Raw genomic sequence first — 27,151 nt, 5'->3', positions numbered from 1 at the left:
TGTGATAAACGTTGTGGGCCTCTGGTTCAGGTCTGGCGCCCTTTGTAGGGTCCTAATAGTTTTTCGTCGGTAATAGGGACACCAGGCAGGATGGTGCACTCTACAGGATACAAATGGCCACCCATGGCTGTTTCTTGCCCAAGGTGCAAACACTGGTGGTTGAAATCTGCCACAACACTGCCAAGATGTGAAAAAGGGCCACAAAAATATAATACCCAGTAAGTCACATGCTGAAACTACTATGCTGAAAATCTTGATTCTCCGGCACGTGCGCACTGAAGCGCACTTCCAAAGTTGCTTGTGCTACAGAACCTTTCAGACGTAGAAGTGTTTCAACCAAGCTCTGCTTCTTGGGCTCAAGCACAGGTCAACATCCTGTCACCCTCTCTTGACCCCGTGGAACAAGAAGATAAGTGCAGCACACTGGCACTTACTGATATTTGTTTGAGGCTCACAGGAGTAGGACGTGTGGCCTCACCTACAAGGCACCGCCCTATTGGCTTTTCTTGCATTCTGCTCATATCAAAAGCTACATGCAGTGGTCTGAAAACGAGGCACACGAATTGTGTTCACATGTCAAATTAAGCAACCAGGAGCCAGGCTAAGTGACATTAAACAAGAGGAAAAAACAAGCTAAGTGATAGTTTGAGACTGAAGATCAAACACGGATTGTTGTGTTAAGGATGACTATATAACCTGGTTAATAACCAAGTGAAATGAATGCTAGAACGCTGTTCAAAAGAATAAAGTTAAATGTGTAACTTGAACATGCATGGTTTGAGGTGTGTAAATGTAAACACTATAGTATGAAAATTCAGAGTGGGAGACATTGTCCTTAATGATAGCGACAGTGTTTGTTATGAGGGATAAAGTGCCGCAGTATTTAATGATGAAATCAAAGATGATTTTTTTTAAGTGTAAATGTTCTTAAAAACTGTTTTAGACGTGGAATTATGTTTGTAGGTGGATATTGATATTAATGAATGGGGATGTTTTAGATGATGAGTTGAATGTATTTAATATATGATTGTAACATGTCAATTTTATAAAATGTTTTATAATTTATTGGAATGTGTAAAGTTTGAGTAACTGAATCACATTAATAATAAATAACGATATAAAATAAATCGCTGGAGATGGCTCTGACGATAATAAACCTTAAGAAGGTATCAACAAGCACAATCTTTCCTTCTTGCCCGCAATCCTATCAATTTCCTCTTCCTAACTCTCTACCCGTTTTACCAAGTCAGCCTCTGACCCTCAGACCAACAAGAGGCCACCCGTCTCTGCCTGTGGACGGTTGCGATTTTTCTGTGCAAGGAGCTACTTCCGAACCTTACACAACGGTTAATATTCTTTCGAAAGGTGAAGTCTAGAGACGGCGGGAATGTCAAACTTAACAATCACTCATTCCAAAGGAAACAGCATTTTAAATCTGCAAATTTTCAAATGTATTTTAAATGAGTATTTCCCTAATCAAATCAATGTCTACCTCACTACACATTGTTGGGACAGTTAACATGGCCAGCTAACCTTAAGGGGAGAACCACCTTAAGGAGGAAGAGGGAAGCCAAGGACAAGGGGAGGAGGGAGGAGGAGGAAGGGCTATTATAGCCCAGGAACCATAGGTTGTAGAGGGCAATAAAGAAGGTTACAGAGCTCTCGCTCTCTGCATGTCTGTGTGCTTGGTATACTGCGTTCCAGGCCCCGGGACTCCAGGCAGGTGAGGCCCTGCAAGTCGCAACAACTGGCGACGAGGCGCCACGTTCCATGCGGTGCAATGGCCCAGGATTGGCCGCTGGCGTAGTTGAGAACAGGCAGCACGGACCAGTGGGGGAACTGCTGCAACACAAACGAGTGCAGCCGGACCAGAGAGGGAGCCGCATGCGAGGTGGGACACACACTTCCATCCACTCGGGAGAAGAAGGAGGCGTAGGCTCGCGTGGGGAGGAATGAGGCTACCGTGAGGATGCTGCTCCAGGGTGCAAAGGTAGGAGCGGGAGGCCCGTTAACAAAGCGGTAGAGACAGGAAGAGGCCCAGGGGGAGAAGACTGGCGGACCACAGCGGCAAGGGAACCCGCTGCTCCGCACCACAAAGAGAGAGAGCGAAGGCAAGGGGGCGGGGAAATGGGCACAGGCTAAAGCCACACGCTCCCAACCACCGGACATCAGCAGCAGATGCTGCGCAGGCTACAGAGAGGCCGCGGAGGGCACATGAACAAAGAATGTGTCTGCATCAGTCAAGGCAACAACCCCAGGATACAAACCACCCACTAAACCACCAGGGAAGTAACCCCCACAGAACAACTGAGGGACGATTGTCACACCAGACCCTCCCAGCAGACCAACAAGGCGCACAGCCGCATGCGCAATGCGCGCACTCCAAAAAGAATTGAAGGCACAGGCCCATCAGACAGCACCAGGGCAAGACACTTGAACTAAGAACAGCGAGGAGCACACACATTAAACTGCTGAGGAGAGATATGTCTCCAAAGAAGTGCACACAGCATGAAGCAAACCACGAATAACACAAAAAACAGGAAATAAACATACGGTAGAGGAATATGACCTGCAGGGGACACCAAAATCACAACGCCAGGGGAGCACAGGAGAAGAAAAGAAGTTCAAAGACAGAGCAGTATGGTGAGAGGCAGAAAGTGATCTGCGTGTGAAGGGGGAGATCTGGATGACACCGAGGTAGGAGAAGGCGAACGACACGGCCACAGGAGAGACTGCCTAAGGAGGGGGCTAGGGGAGAGACTGCCCAAGAAGGCGGCCACAGGAGAGACTGCCCAACAAGGGGGCCACAAGAAACTGCCCAAGGAGAGGGCCACAGGGAAAACTGCCCAAAGAGAGGGCCATGGCTGAGAATGCCCAAGACGAGGGCCGGATGAGGTACCAGACATAGGAGGAGGCAAGAGCACCTGCGGTGCAGACAGAGACCGCCCCGGGCAGGAGGGGTGAACGGAGGCCACTGGGGAGATGCGCCAGGGTAAGCAAGACCCAACCCAAAGCGGTGCCCAGTGGTAACCAGCAAGCAAAGGAGGTGAGGAGCACCCACACAGCTGACAGCAAACCACGTCCACCAAAGGGAACCAACTATGCGGCTACAAAGACAAGAACAGCGCACGCAACAGGTACACAACACCCCCAGCGTGCATCATAAAACAAAAGGGGGTCCAACAAACGAAGAGAGCCACCACCAAGGAACAAGCACACAGGCAGCAATGATTGTCAGCAAGACACAACCATGCCTGCTCAGAAAGTCAACCAGACACTGGGCACGAGGCAGTCACCCACAGAGGCTCTCATGGCCAGACCATCAAGACCAAGAAGACAAAGGAATTTAAGGAAGCCCATCCACACCAACAAAACAGTACAAGAAAGAGCACCCAGAAATGCAACAGGTCAGAGAAAGCACAGACAATGGCGCCACACGGAAGAAAAGAGAGTGGGGGCAAAAACCTGCATGGGCACACCCAACACACGGCACATCCAACTACCAACCAAACATGCCCAGTCGGGCGAATGAACAAATGGGGAACCACACCTAAGCCCAGGTCCTCCACCACCTGGCGAAGTACCATCATTACTGAGGGACGTCGAAGCGACAAGATACAAGACAAAAATGGAAGCCCATCAGAACAAACTTGAGGGTCAATAGAAGCACCTCACCATACACACCGGCACACCCAAGCCAATGGGGGAAGAAGGGCTGGACAAGTGTCCCCCATACACCTTCGGCAGAAGGCTGGACTGTAGAGGTGGTACTCCTAAATTTGACTGTGACCAATACTACCCCTCCGGAGAGCACGAAATGATGCTGTCAAAGGGGTGTCACATACCACCCCACACAGGGGCATAAAACATCATGACTGCAGTTCCACAACATGCAGCCCCTGCCAGGGTTAACACTCTACCCACCAAAGGCAAACAACCACAACAGAATAGGGGACTGGCATGGAGGCAGCATGCTTCAATGCTGAAGGCTCCTCAAGGACCGCATAAGGGAAGGAATGAGCCACCATTGCTCGAAATAGCAGACAAAAAACGTACAGTTGACTGTGGGAAAGTTGCAGGCAAACACCTGGCCCTTCCAGTGGGAAACTGGGCCACAGCATCCTTCATAGTCAACACGTTAGCTGCCGCTGACTAGCTGGGCCCGAGCAGGAGCGAGAGGCAAGAGCAGGCCCCAGTCACCAAGAAGGCCATGTGCAGCAGAGGCAGTTGAATCAACGTCATCATCGGTCTATAGGGGTGCTAACAAGTATAGCAGGCCAGGGTTATCAACAGTCACCACGGCGAGGGAGGGCTGCCAGAGGCGTCTGCTATGCAACCAGCCAAGCAGCATGCCTTGGGCCTGAACCAACACACATCCTGCCACACCTGCTGCCCCCTCACCAAAAGCCATGACCCTGCTCAGCCCAATAACTACCAACCCATAACCACTGTGGCTTTCCTCCTCAAGATCTTGGATAAAGATGCCCACTGCCAAATCCAACACTTCCTTGAAGCCCACTCTATAATCGGGACAAGGCAATCCAGTTACTGCAAAGGACACAATACTGAAACAGCTTTGGTGGACCTAAAAAACGAGATCACCCAAATCATAGACAAAGGTAAGCCAGCCCTCCTGTTACTCCTAGACCTCTTGGCTGCTTTCAATCTTGTGGATCATAAGACACTCACATCACACTTCACCCACTCAGCTAACTTCACCAATGAAGCAGTTCTCTGGGTCACCTCCTTCCTGGAAGGCAGGGCAATGAAGGTATTTTCAAACATAGCCTACGCAGCCCCCACCCCCATCCATTGCAGTGTCCCACAGGGCTCCTGCACAGCACCCACTTTGTACAACTTGTTCACGAAGCCCCTCTTCGACAAGCTTGACACACTTGGTATCGCGTATACTAACTACGCTGACGATACTCAGGTACTCATACCACTCACCGGTTCGTACAACAAAGACGCCGAAGCACTTCATACAATTTACACCACCATCCAGACCTGGATGGCGGCCAATGGCCTCTGCCTCAATGGGGCGAAGACTGAAATCCTCATACTAGGTCAAAAAACGACATTAGCCAAACTTGACAAGCAGTACTCCAACTTCACCATAGGTAATACAATCATCCCTGCCTCCACATCCGTGAAGACCCTAGGAGTCTACATAGATTCCACTCTATCCATGACAAGGCAGGTCAGCGCCATCACCTCTTCCTCAGCACACACCACTAAACTCATAAATGCAACAAAACCATACCTATCCAAGCCTAACTGTCTATCAATAGCCAGAGCAACTATTGGTGCGAAACTAGACTATTGCAATGCCCTCCTAGCAGGTACATCTGCAAAAAATGTATACCGACTCCAAATCACGCAGAACAATGCGCTAAGAGCAGCATTAAGCATTCCTAAAAGGGAACATATTTCCCATGCCAGACAGGCAGCCCACTGGCTCCCAGTTAAAGAGCGCATCACTTGCAAAATCCTCACCCTCATCCACAAATGCCTCACCCTCACAGCGCCGTCATATCATCAGACACTATAACCAAATCTACCTCCACACGACCTATCAGGACGTGCCACGCCAACCAACTACACACCCCACATATCAACAGGGCCAAAGCTGGCAGGCTAGGCTTCCCCTACATAGCCGCCATTATGGAACACCCTACCCACAGACATCAGAACTGAGAACTCTCTCCTTGCATTCCGAAAAAAACTCAAAACCTCCCTCTTTATTTAACCCATTGTATGCATTGCTCCCTGTCATGCCTGTACTGAAAATTGTAATTGTCACCTTACCTGTAACTAAGAAAACTGTCTGTAACAAGCGCCACGATGCCTCCGGGCTGCTGCGCGCTTAACAAATGTGAATAAATAAATAAATAAATGATTACAGATGACAAAAGGGCAGTCCCTGACACCTCAATCTATGACCATGACGAACCCCGAATTGCCACTACGATCAGAACATGGAGCGATATCATAACACAAGCCTCCAGTACGGCTACAACCCACCGACTACACAGCACGTGTACTGGGGGGGATGGGAAACAAACCTATCCCCCAGTTCCCACAACAGTGGCAACCGAATAGCACGGCCGCCAGCACAAAGGACGAGGAAAACGAGAAAGAGAAACACAAGAGTAGAGCGCTCAGCAGGATGCCAAACAGATGGAGTACTGGGCTAAGACTTAGAATGGACAGAAAGAAGATCCGAAGAACAGCCTCCAGACATTGCCCGCCAAGGATGACGAGAGAAGAAGATCGGCAACAGCAAAGGCAGGCGTCATCTGGGTTGAAGGAAAGGGCGCTCAGGCTGAAAGGCAGCTAATGATGCCAGAGAGGACAATGCCAATAGGGAAAAGGGATGTGGAACGGGAGCGAGTGACAGAGGGTGAGGAAGGTGTCAACACCCCCAAAACAACCGAGGACAGCACCAACAAGATACAACAGTACGGACCGCGAGCATAAATGCTGTGGGAGGAAGACTTTAGTCCAGACAGCTGTTCTAGGACATCACACAGGTCCGGACATGATTGCAGAGAGGACGAACAGGGAAAGGGAACAAGATCAAGGCGAATACCACGACGACTGCCAGGACGCAGGAGAAAAAAGACCAACTCCTACAAAGATGATAAGCAAGGGGGGGTGAGGGGTGTTGGGACATTTAACATGGCCAGCCCACCTTAAGGGGAGAACCACCTTAAGGGAGGAAGAGGGAAGCCAAGGACAAGGGGAGGAGGGAGGAAGAGGAAGGGCTAGTAGAGCCTGGGAACCAGAAGGTTGTAGAGGGCAATAAAGAAGGTTGCAGAGCTCTCTGTCTTCGCATGTTTGTGTGCTTGGTATATTGGGCTCCAGGCCCCGGGGCCCCAGGCAGGTGAAGCTCCACAAGTCGCAACACACATTAAATCATAACGTACACTAGACACTCTTTCCCAGTACAATTTAAAAAGTGGGTACTTAACATCTGTGCTCTATTTAAAATGAGTCGCTTGTGACGTAGTGATGATGTGCGAGTTGCGGTTTCATTCGTGGTGTGATGGCTTTCATGTTAGGGGAAAACTTTATTGGGAAATTCCATCCAGCCACTGGGGTTATTCACAGGCATGTTATGTGGGTTCTGGGGACGCGTGGTAGAAGGACATTTTGGAAGGGGGCATGTTGCAGCGCTCTATGCCACTCCACGGCCATTGGCAAGGTCATGGTGGTCACAGAGGGGTGTAATATGCTGTAAAACAGCAGAAACCCGATGGTGGAGCTGAAGGGCCGGGTTTGAGGGAGGGGGGATGAAACCTAACACTTTCTACCTGGTCGCTTTTGTCAACCTATATAAATATGCCAGAGATGAGGAGAAATTCCACGTATCAGAATTGAAACTATGAACAGTCCCGAACCTTTGAATATTGTAAATGTCCATAGTTGTAAGCAGGGGTGGAAAAGACCTGGGGCTACGCCAATGTCTGAACTATCGGGACTGGGGGCTAGCTAGCCTTTTGCTTGTAGCTCCTGAGATTCTATCCGGGGCTATAACCAAAAGAGCAGGGGCTATAGCCCCTTTAGCCCCTCCCTAGCAACGCCTCTGGTTGTAAGTAGAGAATACCGTGCAAGTCTGTGATTTCTGGGACTGCAATATCTTGTTTCTCTCAGGTGGAACCCAAGAGCTGCTCAGAGCCCTGCCACACGATTCTCGGTGCCCGGCTGCCATAGGTCTCCGACAGCAGTAAACAAAGACTTCTTCTGTCCCAAAGCTTTTAGAAGCGAAGGCAATTGGCGGCCTTCTTAGCAAAGGTTTTCTGAGCTCTTTGTAGACTTGGCAGTTGTGACTAGGGGAGAGAGTTCTTAAACAACCAAGGCACCCATTGTGGAGGTCAACAGCAGGCAATTCAGTCATCGCTAATCGTGCATTTTTGTATGAATTTTACAGTATCAAAAATGAAAATCTTGTGCAAATTTAGGGAACCTTTTGATAAGCAAAACGGAAAAACACCCCTTCGTTTGTCAAAATGCAAGCCATGCAAAGATCAAGTCCCAGGGCGTTCTAAAAAGATGTGGAGGGGAACAAGAGCTCCAAAAGCCTAATATTCCTGAAAGTTGTGGGCCCAGACAGGCCCCCAGAGCATCTGAGCTACATAAAGGGCAAGGAGACACTAGACAGCCCCCTAGCGAGCCAATATCAAGGGCACCACGCTCCCCTCGCAGTGTAACTCAGAAAGCGGATGCGTCCCAAAGGGCTACACAGCTTAGCTTCTGATTGAGTGTGAAGCAAGGCCTTTAAAACGGGAGCGCATAGCCGCTGCCATTTGGAGTGTGCTTTTAAGGTTAACAATCCCTGGAGAAAGGGGCATAGTCAAGGCTGTCTGGAGAATGCTACTCTGCAAAACAGTAGGGTGGGGACGCCACCACGTCAGGGGTTGCACTGTCCAGAGCACCCCTAAAACGCCACTGCGTAGATACACGGTCCAACAGTTGGGACCCGCAGGTAAGTACACACAGGGGTAGGGGAAATTGAAGGGGCGAGAGCCTGAGGGTGGCTCGGGAGAGGACGATGTGGGAGGCAGGGGTAAAATGGTGAGTGAGGGAGCCCCCCAAAAAGAACAGGCCCACAGAGTACTGGTGGCAGAAGATAGACCCACAGGCATCGGGCACAACAGCAAGTGGTGGTAATCTAGGGAAGTGCGGTGTTATGCCGTAGGCATTGATGGCAGGCAGCACAGCTCAGGCATCATGCAGGCCTAGACTGGAAAGTGTTAATAAATAATGCGGGTTTCCCTTTTATCATTGGGTTGTGTGATCATGTGCGTGGGGGGATGATTTGGTATTCTGGGGCAGGATCCACAGAGAAGCTGAGACAGGGCCATATTTAGTGATTGACTGTGGCCAGCTCTGCGGATAGCTCAAGTGCAGCACGGCTGGGGATGATGTTATCTGACATGGGCTCAATTCCCCATTTGGGTTGACTCCACCCTTCATCCTCCTGAGGTCTGATTCAACTATTCATCCTCTTGCGGTGGATACATTGAATGCAACAAAAAGGAACCCGCGGTAACGCTGATGTTTAAAGCGCTCAGAAACTGGAAAACTCGTAACCGAAGCACCAAATGATTATATGTTACACAAAAACGTGAGCGTGACTGTTGAAAGGAATAGGAGTCAGATGAAAGCAGGAGATTGATGCTGTTTGTCAGAGTGCCAGGGAAGCATGGAAATAAACGCAGCCCCCAATTCAGGGCTCTTTGACATAGAGTATCTTTCAGGGGACTCCTTCCTTTAGTTTTGGAGATGTACCAAGAAGATAACCGAGGGAAGAAACCTCTAACCAACATTGCTCTGTGCTTCCCAAAGGAAACCTACCAATAGAGTAACAACAGAGCACAAGGTGATGGAAGGAAGGCAATGCAAGAAATCTGGTATTAGTAAAAATATGCAGTATATTGTTTACCTACTTGGTTTTGTTGAATCCACATTTCCGAAACCATAGTTACAGAAGAGAGAGAGAGGAAATGGGGGGGGAGCAGCACTGAGAATATCTGGTTGGCATAGCAACAGGCAATGCCATGACATGAAACTTCCAAATCACAAAAATCTCTTTTTGCAAACTTCTCTGCTGTACTATCCAATAAGACGTTGCCTAGCGATATTTGATCCAATCAGCAGCCTTGTAAGAAGCAAAGCCAGGCTTTCCATTTCCCAGCGGCTCAGTGAGTTCATTTTGGGCTATTTTCGCAGACAATTGGGCACATTTTTTACTACTTTTGACAGCAGATATTCTTTTTGTCCTCCTGAGGCTGCCTTTCTACACCCACCTCATGCCCATGCTCTCTACCACCCACACTCTGTTTAGCCCCACCCACCCCACTCTCACTCGCTCTACCACCACTGACCGGCCCCCATTAAGTTTCTTGTTTGGGTTTTGTTTGGGCTATTATGGGTTACTTTTGTCAAGTATTCCCGAGGCTGCTTTGTTCTTCATATTTTTTGCAACCCAATCAACTATCATCACCAACCCACCCCAGCCCCACCTCTCTAACACCACCCAATCACCCACCCCCACCCTCTCACCCTACTCCCTCTTTCTCTACCCCCACCTACCGCAGCCCATTAAGTCCGCTGGTTGGGTTTTGTTTGGGCTATTTTGGGTTATTTTTGGCAAGTCTTCCCGAGGCTTCTTCATATTTGTTGCCCACAATCAACTAGCATCACCCACCCATCCCCACTCTCTCTAACCCCACCAGCTCATCCACCCATACCCCCACCCTCTCACCCTACTCCCTCCTTCTCTACCCTCACCCATCGAACCCCACTCTCTATAACCAAACCCCACTTTCTTTAACCCCACCCACCCCACTCTCTCTACACCCATCAACATATCCTAACCCACCCTCTCTACCCCCACCTACCCACCCTACCACCACCTACCCACCCTACCACCACTCTTAACTAACCCCAGCAGCCCACTCTAACACCATTCTAACACCTAACCAACCACCCTACCACCACTCCCTCTAACCCCCACCCACCATACACCCCTCTCTCTAATCAGCCCCACTGTCTCCAAGCCCAACCCACCCACCCTAAACCCACTGTCTCTAACACCCTTCCATCCACCCTACCTCTCTCTCTCTACCTCCTACCCCCACTCTCTCTAAACACTACCCACCTTACCTCACTCTCTCGAACCGCCACCCACCCTACTGCACATGCTGTAACAATCACCACGCTCCCTAAACCATTCCACCCAGTCTACCCCACTCTCTCTTACCCCACCCACCCCCACTCTCTCTAATCCCTCCTGCCCACCGTACCCCCACTCTCTGTAACCCCACCCACCAACCACCACTCTCTCTAAAGCCCACCCATCCACCCTACTGCCCACTTTCTCTAACTACCACCCACCCTGCCCACATTCGCTCTACCCTTGCAGGTATCTAAGCGCTGAAAGCGGAAATAACAGTGGATATTATTATCCCACTGTATGGTTCTCAATTTATCAACTTCAGAAGGATGAAAGGTTGAGTTGGCCCTGCCGGGCTTCTAAACTGCATCAGCAGGCTGTGAACAGATGCTAGAACGAGCACTGAACTCACTGTGTTATCTGACCTAGCCACACTCTCTCTAGCCCCACCCACCATACCCATACTCTCCCTATACAAAAACACCCACCCTACCCACACTTTTTCTACCCCCCTACCCACACTCGCTCAATAACCACCCGCCCACCCTATCTACATTCTGTCTGCCCCATCCACCCACCCTACCCACATTCTCTGTGCCCCATCCCCCTGCCTTACCCACACTGTCTCTACACCCACCCACCCTACCCACACTCTCTCTATCATTACCCAACCACCCTACCTTCCTTCAGGTGCCTATGAATGCAAAGAACAGCAGTAAATGCCAAAACTATTAGCAATGCAAATGCTTTTTTTGTAGCCACTCACTATTATGAGTGGGGACCGCATGATTGTTTACTAGGGTTGTTATTGTCTAACACCTCTTAGCAGAGAGTGACTAGTGGTGGCATAGATAACTTCTCACAGGTCCAGTCAATCAGGCACTGGTCCATGTCTTGCTGGAAACACTTACGACCATCATTAAGTTTTGGTTGGCGTCCATTAGATAACTAAGCTTTATAGACCGCGGCAAAGGCCATGATCACAGGATAATGATCTGCCCTATGTTGTAATTTATGTAAGAGTCATTGGGCCTCATTCAGAGTATGGCGGTAAGGGATAGCGGCCACCGGTAACGAGACCGGTGGCGGTAATCCCTTACCGCCATACTCCGAGTTCCCTCTGCGCCCTCGCCCTTAACGCCTGCTTTGAGCAGGAGTTAAAGTCGAGGGCGCAAAGGGGCCTCCAAGCCAATAACGGTGACCGTAATGAACGGTCACCGTTATTTGCATCTTCCCCATTCCCATTGAGCCCTATGGGGGCTCATTCGGGAATGGGGAAGAGCCTTCGTGAATGGGGAATTACCGCCCCGCCAACCTTGGAATGGGGCGGTGATTCCGCCATCCACCAAGGCGCTGCCGGTCCGGGTACGGCGTCAACCAAGGCGTTAATAGCGCCATTGGTTAGCGCTGTACTCGGAATGAGGCCCATTGTTAGGGAGAATTCTCATTTTATTGGCTAACTTCCCTCACCTAGGGAGTCCCTCAACAGCTTTGCTGGATTTCTGGGGTTTATTTTTTCCGCCTGGTAAGACTGTGAGCCTTTTTCCCACTCTTACATATGTTTTGCCTTGTATATTTCTACTTTTTGTGTGATCTTGGGCTCTGGAGCCACACCACTCCATGAGCCCCAGTTTGTGTGTGTGTTACACAGCACCTTCAGTGCAGTGACACAGGGTTATCTTTGAGACTTCCCACTGACTCCATTTTTCTGGGGCTGACTACTGTCCCCCAGAAACAGGTAAAGTTGCCATTAACTTTATATAGTCACTTTAAACAACAGACCCAGTACACCCCATTTTTCATGGAGTATTGGAAAGGGTTAATTCCTACCCCTTTTTGCTGTGCCTCTTTGAGCTTGTTTTGCTCTCTTAACATTTAGAGTTGGCTGGTGGCAGTGGTATCTACCCTAACGTTTCCACCGCGATTATACTATATAAACGTGGTACTGTTCCAGGCTATTGTATCAGCCTCGAACATAAACCCGCTTGCCCAAATACTTTTTATTTCGGCTCTGGTCAGGTTTAGTCACCATTTCTTTTTGTTAAAGTCCTTCATGTGTTTTACTTTGCGCGGCAAACCAGGTTTCACCGTTTTTTGGAGGGCTTCTACGAAGAAGCCCTCCTTTGACGCCTGGGTGTCTAGGGGTGCTGAATGTGAGGGAGGGGCATAGTCACCCCCTGCACAGGGTCTCCTTGGAGACCCAAGTCACACTTTGTATTGATTCGCTGAGGTGGTTGTCCGGGCCGGACAACCCTCCTGCTGAGTGATTGACAGCCAGGCTGTGTGAATGGGGGATTTTCGCATAAAAGGCAGGACCCTTGGGCTGGAAGTCACAACTGCAAGGAACCGAAGAGAAGCAGAGAAGAAGACGGCTGCTGCAACTCCCGAGTCCCGGTGAAGCCCTGCTGCAGTCCTGAGCTATCTACCCTTCAACGACAAGAGAAGATCCAGTCTGGAGTCTTCTTCCCTTGATCCTGGTGGGATCAACCAGCGCATCTTCCACAGCCAGAGGACCCTCTTCGTGGTCCGAATCGCTGCACATAGCTGTAGTGGTCAGGATAGCCATCTGAAGAGCCTCTCCTGTTATAAAGGAGCGCACCTTTTATTCACTGTTGCTTCACTGCTGCTGGCTTCATCCCTGGGTAGTGCAGATCACTCCAGATGTCCTCCTTCTTGTCTCCACGACTGAAGCTCCAGGAACCGTGAGTCTGCAGGAACTACTAGGAACAACTGCCGTGGCACCAGCGTTCTTCACCGAATCAGGTGCTGTGTCTGACTTTGCGGAATTGGGGTGAACCCTTCTTCCTCACCAAAGGCTTGTCCTTTTCTTCCTTCCCTCTTATAACTTTTGCCTCCTCTTCTGACAATATCTAAGTACTCCGGGCAGTCTTGAATCGTGAACTGTTCTAACCGTGTGATCCTCAGCAACAGGAACCCTGTTCCACTTGACACTGGTGCAGGCCTATTGACTTTTATCTTCTTGTTAGAAAGTGCCCTCTGATTCTCTCTGCCTTGACAAAAGTATTGCCTATGATTTTTATCCCCAACTCTCTTGTGTTAATTCATGTGCCAAGTGTGTTTGCCTACGGTTACATTTCTTTCCGCGGGTACGCTTATCTTTAGTAAGACCGAACTGTCATTACTGTCAAAAGGTGATCACATATGTACTCCCGGTAACAACTTTGTTTCATAACACTGGTCTGTCATATCCTAAGGTACTTACCTTTAATTGTTCTGCACAAGGGGAATTGATTGTGTGTAGTGTATTTGAAGTGTGGTTTTACTTCACTAGAAGTGAAGTGTTTTATGAAAATATGGTTTAAAAATAAATGTACTTATATTTTTTAACCAGAAACCTTGAGTCAGTGTTTGCTTGAGTCACAGTAATTGTAGTCCTTTGTGTAATCTCTACTACTGCTCATTTGCTCTTGAGAGAAGTCTGGCTGCTCAGTCACTGCTACCACTCTTTCTGTGTAGTACAGGCTTGTACCAAAGGTGAACTTGTATTACCACTTGTAGTCTTAACTCTGTGCCGTGGTCCCTAAGGGCACTGCATAGGGTTCTGCCTAACAGTCATTAATAAGAAATCAATTACCTAGAGGTGTGAAGTCATTCCTGTTTTTTTTTCTTGTATAAAATGATTTCTGCAAAATTATTCATTTTACTCGAAATAAGAGGCTAAAATGGGCTCTCTCAATGAAGAAGCCACCTGCCTCAGCCCACCCCAGAAACCATCCCTTGAAGTTCACCTTGAGTTCGGAGCCACTGAGTAATGCACTGTGGTATGCAAATTAACTGAAAAGCATGCACTATTGCTCCAGAAAATGGTCTTTGCTAGTTTTAAACCCACCACAGCATTAATGGTGTTTGTTATATCGAATAAAGACTCCAAACCTTTACTCAACGAGTTCCAGTGAGCGTTGGTGTTTCACACTCACTTAGGGACAGCGTTTTCTTTTCTTCCGATTAGTGCTTAACTTGAACTCAAGATACAGTAGGGTAAATAGCCTCATATAGCGCTCTGCTGCCAATAGTGTGGGCCTGGCTCTCTAAGAAAGGCAGGTGGAGGGTGTTAGCCAGATAGCGGGATAGGTCAATGCAGAAAACCTGTAGTGTAGATGGCAACAGGTCGGAAGGAACCCTTACCCGTTTACCAATATCAAAACCATGTATTCTTTGTCATGCGTATGGACAGGTGCAAGTTTTTATTGAGAAAGTGAGACATTGCTTGTTGATAGAAGATGCTAGGGTATGAGTCTGTTAAGTATATTAGACCCGTGGGTTATCCAAAATGAGAATTGTAAGATTGCATGATTTTTAGTAAAGTACACGTTAGTTGAGTGGTTTGAGTGGCGGGTGGAAGGGGACAGGTAGCTGCATTTTGGCTTCCTGGCGCTTGCTTGTAGATTTCAGTGCAGTTCAATGTCATGCACCACAAATTGGTGGGGGATCACACGAATGGTCGTCTATAGAGGAAGTTGTCATTTTAAGAGGTTTCTGATTTCCGGTTCAAGGGAAAGGTTATTGAGGTTTTATTATTCCAGATGTGGATGCTCTCACAGGAGGAATGGGGGTTTCTTTTCAGAATAGGACATCTTTGTGCAATGGGCTGGATCACGTGTTCAGTTACATAGAGTCCTGTGGGATCAGGAGGATAACTGAGGCATAGCCTTGGGTGGTTGCTGTTTACTTTCATAGCTTTCAAGAGGATTTCTTGAAGAGCCATGTCTTGAGTGGTCTCCTGAATGTTAGGTGATTGACTTCGAAGCAGTCATTTTAGGTAGTACGTTTCATGGCCAGAAGCAACAATGAGGATTCCACACGTGGTGTCTTATTGAAGTCTGTGACTAGGGCTAGGGCTAGAGCAATGGTGCTGGACCTTAATGTTCGAGAAGGTGTGTAGAGCTGGAACTTCCTTCTGAAGGAGAGAAGGCCCCTTCCATAGTAGGAGAGATGTGTGGAGCACAAGTTTTGAAGTATTAGTACTTTTCTTTACAGGCATCCAATGGAGAGTACATAGTGCTGATGTGATATGTTCAAATCTCTTAATTCTGTGGCAGAGTCCTGCAGCTGCATTTTGTACTTTTTATAATTTCCCTTGCAGGTAGTCTGGGACCCTGAGAATCCGGCCTCATTACGAGGCTGACGGAATGGGTTTAACGGCACCGGTAATAATGCCGGTGCCGTTAAACCCACTCCGCCCTATTACGAGGTTCCCTCGCGGGACCCGGAAATGACATCTGGTAAAACCAGACGTCCTTTCCGGGTCCCGCAAGGGGACCAAGGAGCTAACAACGGGCCCGTTATAAAGGGGCTCGTTGTTAGCTCCCTCCCCATTCCCATTGATGAATGGGGATCAACTTTTACTTTTACCGGGCCCATAGAATGGGCAATTACCGGGTCCGCCAAGGTCGGCATGACCTGGTAATTGCCCATTCCATGGGCCCGGTAAAAAATAATTACTGGCGGCAGCCGTGCCCTTAATAAGTGCACGGCTACCGCCAGCCTCGTAATGAGGCCCATCGTCTGTTAGCATAGTGGATAGCACTAGGTAAATCACAGTCATGTTCTGTGGGTTAATGTGAAGTAAGGTAAAATGTGGCGTGGAGCACAGAGTTGGAAAAAGCAGCTTCTGGTAATGGCACTGACCTGCAAAGTAAGTGTGAGGCTGCTGCCCATTGTGGTTCCAAGATTGCTTACCTGTGTGGACGGTACTGCGCACAGGCCCTTGTCATCAAGCCAAGGGATTATGGTTTTGTCAGAGGTCGTTGGATTGCAGAATGTTAGCTCAGTTTTGTTAAAGTTGAGCTTTAGTTTAACCTGTTTGCTGTCATCCATGCATCCATGAGTGCAAGGCATGTCTTAATATCCAGAGTGTCTTTTTATGTGTTCAAGTTGGTAGATTATTGGGGCGTCATTTGCATAGTTGTAGTAGTCATGCCAGATCATGAGATCTACAAGGGGGTGTCATGTAGCCACATGTAAGTGGGCGAGACTGGTATTTGTAGGGGTCCAGTATGTTAGTTTTGGTTCTGCCCGTGAGCACTGAGATTTTCCAAAGTAGATCTGTTTCTTTAATTCCAATTTTTTGTAGTGTTTTTTTAGAAGAACCTCATGATTTATGGTGTCAAATGCAGCTGAAATGTCCAGTTGATTGAGAGTCCTTTTTGAAAATTCATTGGCATTGTCCCAGATCAACAGAGAGCTGATGTTGTACCCCTGCATGTTCTGAAACTATGCTGTGCCTCGGCCAAGAAGTTGTTGGTGAATGAGTTTAACATATATTTGTTTATTTATCGGTCACTTATTAGGCGCTTATACAATTAGCAAAACTATGTCAAAGTGCCCACAGGGCAAATAGGGTGGGGACAGGGGAAGGTAGACAATGAATTACAGCAAGAATAAATAACTGCATTAGTAGTACAAACAAATAATGAGAATAAAGGGAAGGTGGGGACAAACCTACGATGTCTTCTGAGTGTTCAGAATGTGCAAGTGCAGAAGGGACAGAGGGGAAGGATAAGGTGCTTTGATGCTCATGGAGAAGTGCTCACGGTAAGTGCTAAGAGGAGAAGAACTTAAGTGCAACCACGCATGGGTAGGGTGAGCCCAAGTAAGTGCACAGAAGACAACGGCTGGGTTGAGAGATGTGGGGGTCAAGGCACAAGGACACATTAGGGACCTGCACATCAGCCACGCTGCTGTACGATCAGCAGGGAAGAGAGGAGGAGAAGGAAGAGGTAAAGAGAAAGGTGTCGAGGCTTTTTCAGAACTTAAGGAGGTCTTTCTCAAGACGCAGAGGGAGAGGGAGGCTGTTCCACAGGAGGGAGCCAGTCGAGGAAAGTGATCGTCCACCCGCTCTCTGTTTAGCAAAGTGCTTAACACGTAGGGAGTTGGTGCAAGAGGAAAGAAGGAGTCCAAAAGGAGAGTATTTGGTCAGCAAGCGTTGAAGATAGAGTGGTCCCGGCCCCAGATAGCCTTGTGTATGATTCAGAGGGATTCAAATTTAATCCGTGCTGAGACCGGGAGCCAGTGAAGGCTTTGTAGGGCAAGAGAGATGCGGTCCCTGGGCTTGAGGCCAAGGATAAGTCTTGCTGCCCTATTCTGGGTTAGCTGAAGGGGTTGCAAGGTGGGGGAGGCTTCTGCAGTAGTCTAGCCTGGAGAGAACCAGAGCATGGGTAACATTGAGTCTCTGGGGGAAGGTGAAGAAGGGTAGATTCCCTTTGAGAAGGAAGAGCTGAAAGTGGGACTTCTTGACAATGTTCTGAATATGAGGGATGAAAGAAAGGGAGGAGTTGAAGATGATTCCTAGCTACAGAGGAAGGGGCGAGGGGAGCCATGAAGGAAGGCCAAAGTGCAGGGAGGATAGCACAGAGGCAACGTGCTGGTCTTGGAAGCAGGACCACGCAGAGCACCAGAGGTTTGAATCCCGGATCAGCGCTTAGAAACTGAACTCGGGTATGGTATTAGGTGCATTATAAAAAACAATTAAATACATTAAATAAATAAGAAGTATGGTGCAGGGGACCCAATAGGGAGAATCTCTGTTTTGCTGGCATTGAGGCAAAGGTCATTGGCAGTGCACCAGGCCTGGATGGCAGAGAGGCAGTCAGGGATGAAGGAGGGTGCAAGGGCGTTAGTGGAAGTTTGAAGAAAAGTTGTGTATCATCAGCATAGCACTGGTAGTTGGAGGAAATGAGTCGTGCCAGCAGAGAAAGGTATATGTTAAAGATCTAGGGTGAAAGAATGGACCCCTGGGGGATGCCACAGGTAGCGGACGAAGAAGGGTTGGAGAAATGGCCCAGAATGGTTTTGGAGGAGTGTCAGTTAGGAAGAAGGTAAGCCAGTCCAGTGCCCGCTCCGAGATGCCAAGGGTGTCATGGAGCCTTTTTATGAGGATGGAATGATACACTGTGTCAAATGCAGAAGAGAGATCAAGAAGGATGAGGACAGCAGGGGAATTGGAATCAAGAGATGCAAGCCGTTCTTCACAGGTGTTCAGAAGATCAGTTTCCATGCCTCTGGATGCTCGGAATCCAGACCGGTGGTCATGTAGACCACCAACAAGTTCAGTATGAGAGTTGAGTTCGGGGAGGGCCAGTTTCTCAAGCAGTTTTTCCTGGAAGGGGGTGATGAAAATGGGGTGGTAGTTGGTTGAGCAAGAAAGATCTGCAGAGGGATTTTTAAGGAGGGACACACAAGGAAGCGCTTGAGGGAAAATGGTAAAGAACCAGTATCAAAGGAGTGGTTGCAGAGATCAGCCAGAGCAATGGAATAGAGAGGCAATATTTTCCTGATGCTTCTAGAGGAGCAAGGAGCAACCTGTTTGGATGAGACATTCATGCAGTTGACAACCCTGGTGACTTCTTCAGGGAAGACAGGAATGGAGGAGGGGGGAAGAAAGAGGAGGGTGAATGGTGGGCGGTCTGAAGGGGGTGGGTTGGGTTGGGATAGTGCATGATATGATATGATATGATATGATATGGTATTTGTAACGCGCCTATACACAAGTGTTTCAAGACTGTTCAGTATGTCCTGGTTTTGGAAGTGAAGTGAGAGACGAGTGCATTGCAGAGGGCCTGGGAAGGAGTAGGGGCAGAAAATGCTGCAGATGGGTTGGCAAGTTCCCTGCAGATTTTTAAGAGTTCAGCCGTGTTGTTGGATGCATTGGACAATCGTGCCTGAATGTGGGCTCATTTTTGGCACAGACGGAGAGGCTGTAGTGTCTCTGGATCAGGCAGCAGGCCAGTTTGTCAGAGGATGACCCTGAAGTGTTCCACTTCCATTCAGCAGACCTGCAATTACTTTTTTGGTCTACAAGATCGGAGTCGTACCAGGTGTTACGCTTGGAGGCAAGTTTCAGGTGGAGTTTAACAATGGTTGGAGTTAAGGTGTCGGGAATCCCTCTCTCCTGCGCTCCTGCTTGTTGCTTTTTACTAGCTCTACCTGCAGCCTTAATCCTGGTTTGTCTAGGTACCAACTCCAAGGTTCCTGTTTGGTTAGATGCTTTGTGGGGATGACAAATCCATGGATCGGTTTGGCGCTGGTTGGTAATGTTAGTCCATAGTGTCACAGTTTGTGCGAGTTGGCTAAAATCAATGATCATGTCTTATTGTTTTGTCATTACAAGCGTTATTTATTTTTTGGTTGGTTCGGCACCAAAAAGAACATCATTGTATAAACCAATGACAATTTTTTGACATGGTGAAAAAACAACAACACAGCCGACGTGCGTTTCAACCTTAGTCTTTTTCAAGGCTGTGATGTGTGAGTTGGTTCAGTGAGATGGTGATACATGTTGTGAAGTGACATATTTGGTGGATATACAAATCATTCGTTTAGTCCAATATGCATACATAAATGTATTAGGACATAAAGTTGTTGGAACACATTTTTAGCAAGGTGGTAGTTTGCATATCCGTGGTGATGAGTGATGGTGGTGAAAGTGATACAGGACAAACATGATTTATATAACAGTAAAATATAAGTATGTAAGCATATTGACATATTGACAATTGTAATAAGGGAAGGAAAGCAGAGACGATGTACCAAGGGAGAAGAAGGAAGGAAGGAGAGCGGTTAGTTGAGTGTTGAGGCCAAGAGAATTAAGATGGCATTCGTGATTGAAAACAGAATATGGATCTTACCCAATTGAGTTTGAAGGTGAATTCTGAAAAGTTGAGGGCTGATCCTCCCAGGTAAGGGCGTCAGGGTGGCTTGATAGCCAGACTGTAAGAATCGGTGATGGGTAACAGTTAGAGAAGGGAAACCTATGGAGCGGAAATTAGGCTCTAGATGTGCATTTGGTGCATGTGTTTAGTGCCAGCGTTGTGCCGGTGGGAAGATTGGCGTTTGGAGGACATCTATGCCAGTGGAATTTGACTGGTTGTTGACATATCTGAGAGAGTCCGGGTGGAGGAGTCAGGTAGGGGGCTCTGCACGCAGGCATTTACAGGCACCCAAGGGGGTGGAGGAGGTTGGAGGTCAGACCGTGGCGGGAAGCCCGGGGACGGGGTCTACATGAAGGGGGCATTTATCCCTTGGTGCTGGGTGGAGCACGCGGATCTGCGTCTGGGTTACGAGACAGTGCATGGAGCTGAAGCGGCGTTGGCCTACACTAATGGGGTTGTGCAGGAGTATCCAGCATGGTCGCTAAATCCCCACTGTGGAGTGAGTGAGATGGCATCAGTTTAAAGGACTTACTGGTGCCGAGTTCGGCCTGAGTTTCAGGTGGATCCTCATGACTGCGGCAAGGACGTGAAGAGTGTTGGTGATGGACAGATAGAGGTTGCAGAGGGCAGAATCAGCAGACATGTCTGTGTTTGGTGGGAAAGTGGGAATGAAGGTGGAAGGCAGCAGCTGACGTGTGCATTTCACCTGCTACGTGAGTAATGTTATATCCACTAGGAATATTGTACCCATGAGATGGTGTATGCTCATTATAATACGTAACCACTTTTGGGTATGCAGTCACTACACACAGATAAGTTGACAAAGGTAGAGCACAGGGCCAATTCATTTTTGCAAAACGATCTCTGTATATTTGTTACAGTGCCTTAAGAGGCGGGAGATTTGGGCCCCGGGACAACTCTACACTACCAGACTCCTTAACTACAGAAGGGGTGAGTTGTATAGATTTATGGGACTGTTTGCCGGATTCTTCTTGTTCTGCCACTGTGGGGCAGTAAATGACAGTAAATTGACTGGCGCTCTGTGTCTCATGTCTAGGGGCAGGGGATGGTGAATACCTATGGTGAATTATCTACAAGAACCCCCACCCAGTACAGTCCCTTCGAGGGAGAGGACCCTGGTGGCCCTATATTAATAAAAGACATATGTAAGTGAAAAGTCCCCTGGGAGATATGCATATGTATAAATAAGAGATGTGGAGGGGGATATTTATGTTTCCCTGTTTTAATGTTTCTAGGTGCATGTGTCAGAATCGGAAACTACCACCCCCGATGACTCCTCACCTGACTCCTTAGAGGAATCCTCCTGGATAGAAGTCTTAGGTCTTCTTCTCCCCTCCTTCTTGATCTCCTCCGGGTATTCGTCCGTCTTGGAACTCTTCCTTCCCTTCTTGTCCTTCTTACGCTCGTAGAGATAGGGACGGGCTCCGCTTGAGGCCACCCTGACAGTGGTGAGAACAAGCTGTCAGGTGGACCCAGGGGAGCCAGTCCCTTAACGCCAGGGAAAAAGTCAGTGACGGCAGAAAAAGCCCTGTTAGATGGCGAGTCCTTGCTGGCAGGGAGAGTGTCAGAAGTGGAGGAGGCCGATGAATAGTAATTCAGCAAACAGTACTTAAATCCAAGTATAACAGGACGAGGTATGCTGATGTCGGAGAGGATTGGAAGAGTGTCCACTGCGTTCAAGGAAAGCTGAAGCGGAGGCTGCACACGAGCAGTCAGGAGGGAAGGTATCAGCTATTACGCAGGTAAGAGAGAGAGAGAGTGTGAGCTGGTACAGGAGAGCGAGAGAGAGTGGAAAATGAGAGAACGAACAGAAGCGAAAGCGAGCAAGGAAGGGAGAGAGAGTGAAAGAGTGAGAGAGAGCGAGCGGGAGCGAAAGCGGGTGAACGAGAGTAAGGAATCAAGCGAAAGAGAGACAGAGAGCAAGCGGGAGAGAAATAGCGAAGGGACGCGGAGGATAGTAACAGTACGGAACCCAGCACAAAAGGGAAGAGGGAGCAGATACGAGGGAGCGGACAGAAGGCCGCGAGACGGAAAGAGCCGAGACACAGGGAAAGCAGAAGCGGGCAGAGTACTAGGGAGTAAAGAATCAAAGGACCAAGCTCGAGGAGCGGCACTACAGGCGAAGTTAGCGAAAGGCTGACAATGCGAGTTGCAACGCACAGTGTTGTGGGCGTGGCTACCTTTTAAAGGAAAAAGACCAGAAAAGACTAGAACGGTAAAGGACTGCAAGGTGCCTAAGTAAGCCTCCATCTTTCCCACAGTGTCCAGGGTCGCGTTGTGACAGTATGCCCCCTTCTCATCTGGGATCCGCCGGGCTTACCCGGATGAAGGCAGTGAAAAAGACGTAGCAAGCGAGGGGCATGAATGTGGCTTCTAGGTTCCCAAGTACGCTCTGCAGCGGAGTACCCCTTCCAATGTACCAGGTACTGAACAGTACCATGTCTGTAGCGAGAATCCACCAGCCTCTCCACCTCGTATTCCTCCGGTTCTGGATTATCGGGAAATGATGAGCGTGGCATTGTCCGACCATGCGGATCTGATAGGTAGGCCTTGAGAAGGGACGTGTGGAACACAGGATGGATGCGCTTCATACTGTGAGGAAGTTTCAAGCGAAAGGCCACCGGATTGATTTGAGCGGAAATGGGGAAAGGCCCAATGAATCTGACAGAAAACTTTCCTGGGTGTAACCAGTGTGGCAAGAATTTAGTGGACAACCAAACCTTAGTGGCAACAGTCCATTTGGGGTTTTGAGATCTCTTCCTGTCAGCGTACCTCTTTTGGAGCTCCCTGCTAGTCTCCAAATTCTTCTTAGCCTCCCCTTGTATACGTTGTAGCTCACAAAGCCTTTGTTCAACAGCAGGAACGGCAGTCGAGGGTATACTGACCAAGGGAATATGCATGGGATGAAAGCCATAGGAAAAAAATAATGGACTGGTTCCTAGGGAAGAGTGCACTGTATTATTGTAGGCGAATTCCGCCGTGGAGAGAAAAGTCTTCCACTTCTCCTGTTCTTGACCACAGAAACAACAAAGGTATTGTTCCAAGGTGGAGTTTAGATGCTCAGTTTGTCCGTTGCTTTGGGGGTGATAACCAGAAGAGAGAGCTCTACTGATTCCCAGAGTCTTGCACAGTGTAGACCAGAATCGAGAAGTGAATTGAGACCCTGTGTCGGAAACAATAGTTTGGGGTAGACCGTGAAGCCTAACCACATCTCTCAGAAAAACCTCAGCTAATTCCGGAGCCGATGGTAGGCCAAGTAGAGGAGAAAAGTGTGCCATCTTACTCAGGGAATCTAGGGTAACCATGATGGCGGTAGAACCCATAGAGAGAGGAAGATCCACAATAAAATCAGTAGAAATGTGTTCCTAAGGATGTGCTGGCAAAGGTCCTTGTTGAAGGAGACCCAAGGGGCGATGAGTACAGGATTTACTGGAGGCGCAAATAGGACATGCAGCTACATAAGCCTTTACATCCTTGGCTAAAGTGGGCCACCAGAAATACCTTGATACCAAATTGGCTGTGGCTCCTTGCCCCTTGTGGCCAGCAGAAGGTAGATCGTGACACCAAGACATGGCTTGAAATTGAAGCTCTTTAGACGGAAGGAACAGCGTGTCCTTGTAGAAATACACTGTCCCTCTTTTCTCCAATGAAGACAGACAGTCGTTGGGTATATGGGTAGAACTAGTTGTTCGTTCAACCTCTTGTAGAAATGAATTGACCGCTCCTAATATTCGTTTCCCCGAAAGAATCTCTTCGGGTTTGTGTCCATCTTCTGGGTATTCTTCTCCTAGGTTCCGGGATAAGGCATCAGCCAACACGTTCTCCTTCCCTGGAAGACACGTGATGTCAAAGTCAAATTGGGAGAAAAAATAGGCCCACCGGGCATGTCTGGAATTGTGACACTCCATTTGTTGGAGTATCTTAAGGTTCCTATGATCAGTTCTCACCAAAAATGGATGAGCAGCCCCCTGTAACAGATGTCTCCACTCGACACAAGCCTGGCGGATGGCCAACAATTCCCGTTCCAATACCGAGTAGTTTCTTTCACTCGGGGTAAGTGTCCGGGAGTAGTACGCCACCGGGTGTTCGATACCATCCTTACCAGATTGTAGTAAGGCTGCTCCTATGGCACCTCCAGAGGCGTCCATTTCAACCACAAAAGGAAGGGACTTATTAGGTTGAATGAGGATGGGCGCAGTGGTGAAGGCCTTTTTGAGTACCTGGAAAGCTTGTTCTGACTTCGAGTCCCATACAAATTCTTGACCCTTCTTTAGTAGATTGGTAATGGGTAGCACAATCTCCGAAAAATTTGGGATAAAGCGTCTGTAAAAATTTGAGAGACCCAAGAACCTCTGTATATCCTTAGGGCTGCTGGGAGTGGGCCATAGAAGTACCGCCTTCACCTTCTCGGGATCCATCTGAACTCCTTCTTTGGAGAGAATAAAGCCTAGGTAGGGAACAGACGAGGACTCGAAGATGCACTTTTCTGGCTTTAACAATAGGTGGTTCTCTTGTAGTCTTCTTAACACCTGCTCAACGTGTCTGTGGTGTTCGGCCGGAGAAGAAGAGAAGATAAGAATGTCGTCAAGATAGACTACCACAAAAGAGTATAGCAGGTCAGCGAATATCTTGTCCACAAACCGTTGGAACACCGCCGGGGCGTTTACCAGTCCGAAGGGCATCATTCGATATTCAAAGTGTCCCAGAGGAGTTCTGAAGGTGGTTTTCCACTCATCCCCTTCCTTGATTCTCAACAACTGATAAGCATCTCGAAGGTCGAGTTTGGTAAAAATGTTAGCCCCTTCAACTGCTTCCAGTACTTCCTTTATAAGAGGCATGGGATATCTGTCTCTTACAGTCATACAGTTCAAACCTCGATAATCAATACACGGTCTCAATTCGGAGGTTCCTTTTGTGGGTACAAAGAACATAGATGCTCTGGCAGAGGAGCGTGACTCTCTGATGAGACCGTTCTGAAGGTTTGCGTCCAGATATTCCTTAAGGGCCCTTCTTTCTGGGAGAGACATGGGGTTCATTCGGCCGAAAGGAACGGAAGCACCTGGCTTTAACTCAATGGAGCAGTCTTCAGGCCGATGAGGAGGTAAGGAGCGTGGTAATTCGTCTTCAAAAAGTTCGGCGTATTGTTGGTAGCAGAGTGGCACCATCTGCACCACTGAGGCGGACTTAGGAGTAGGGATTCCCTTACCAGGAACCAGATTAGTCTGGAGAAGGCAGGAAAAAGTACAGAAAGAAGATGAAAAACATATAGTGTTGGCTGACCAGTCTATAGTAGGATTATGCTTACATAGCCATGGTATACCCAGTATTATTGGGAAGTGTGCTGCTCTTATCACATCGAAAACAATCTGTTCTTGGTGTTGAAATAGAAGCATAGTAGCGGGTATGGTTTCTTGTACAATGGGCCCAGAAGAGAGTGGAGTTTCATCCACTCCTTCTACGGGTAAGGAACAGCTCTTTTGTAGAAAAGGCACCCCCTGATCTTGAGCCCACTGGACATCGATGAAATTACCCGCAGCACCACAGTCCAACATAGCCAAGACCTCAACGGTGGGATTGGGCTCGAAAGTGAGATGAATGGTGAACACCAACAGTCTGTTTTCATCTTCTGTAGCCTTCTGACAAGTAAGGTTGCAGGGATTGATCGTCTCTGCCCGGTTCTTATCCCTGCTCAAGACCGAGGAGAAGCGTTTCCCGAACGTCTTGGAGGTACTTCGGGGCAGTTCCGGAGCAAATGCTTAGAAGATCCACAGTACATGCAGAGACCCAGATCTCTACGTCTCTTTCTCTCCTCTGGAATCAGGGGGCCTCTAGTAGTTCCGATCTGCATCGGTTCTTCAGTCTGGCTCCGAGTAGGAAGAGGAACTGGAGTCGTACTGGCAGAAGGAAGGTTTCGGAACCTCCGCCTTTCTTGTCTTCGCTCTAGAAGTCGGTATTCCAGCTGAAGAGTCAGGGTCACTAGTTCTTGGAAGGAGGTCGGACGGGCCACTCTGGCTAGCTCGTCTTTGAGATCGTCATGGAGCCCCCCGCGAAAGAGGGTTTGTTGAGCAGAGTCGGGCCATCCTGCATCCTTTGCCAGTCTGATGAAAGAGGAAGCAAAAGTTTGAACATCTTGATTCCCTTGACGAATGTCCAAGAGGGCTTCGTAAGATGAAAACTGAACCTCAGGTCTGTTGAATCTGGCTCTCATCTGCTGGGTAAACAGGGAATAATCGTTGACTGCTAGGTCGGATTGGGATATCAACGGGGTGGCCCAAGCCAAGGCGTTTCCGACGAGATTAGAAACAAGGAAACCAACCTTGGACCTGTCTAGTTCGTAAGCCTTAGGTCTAAAAGTGAAATAGACCATGCAAGCATCCAAGAATTCCTTCAAATGCTTTGGATTGCCATCATATTTTCCAAAAGAGAACGACTGTGGAGGCAAGTTGCCCCGAGTATCATCTCGTACTGCGATCAGTTGTCGTAGACTGACATTTTCGGTTCAGAGGTTCTGTACTTCGGTCTGAAGGCCTTGGATAGCAGCTACCATCTCCTGGATCTGTTCCAGGGAGGCCATGTTGACTTGTTGGCGTTGCAAACTGTCAGAATCGGAAACTACCACCCCCGATGACTCCTCACCTGACTTCTTAGAGGAATCCTCCTGGATAGAAGTCTTAGTAGGTCTTCTTCTCCCCTCCTTCTTGATCTCCTCCGGGTCTTCGTCCGTCTTGGAACTCTTCCTTCCCTTCTTGTCCTTCTTACGCTCGTAGAGATAGGGACG

This window comes from Ambystoma mexicanum, chromosome 11 (assembly GCF_040938575.1).
Source record: "Ambystoma mexicanum isolate Mex_15411 chromosome 11, UKY_AmexF1_1, whole genome shotgun sequence".
NCBI lineage: Eukaryota > Metazoa > Chordata > Amphibia > Caudata > Ambystomatidae > Ambystoma > Ambystoma mexicanum.
This window is presented reverse-complemented; position numbering follows the sequence as displayed.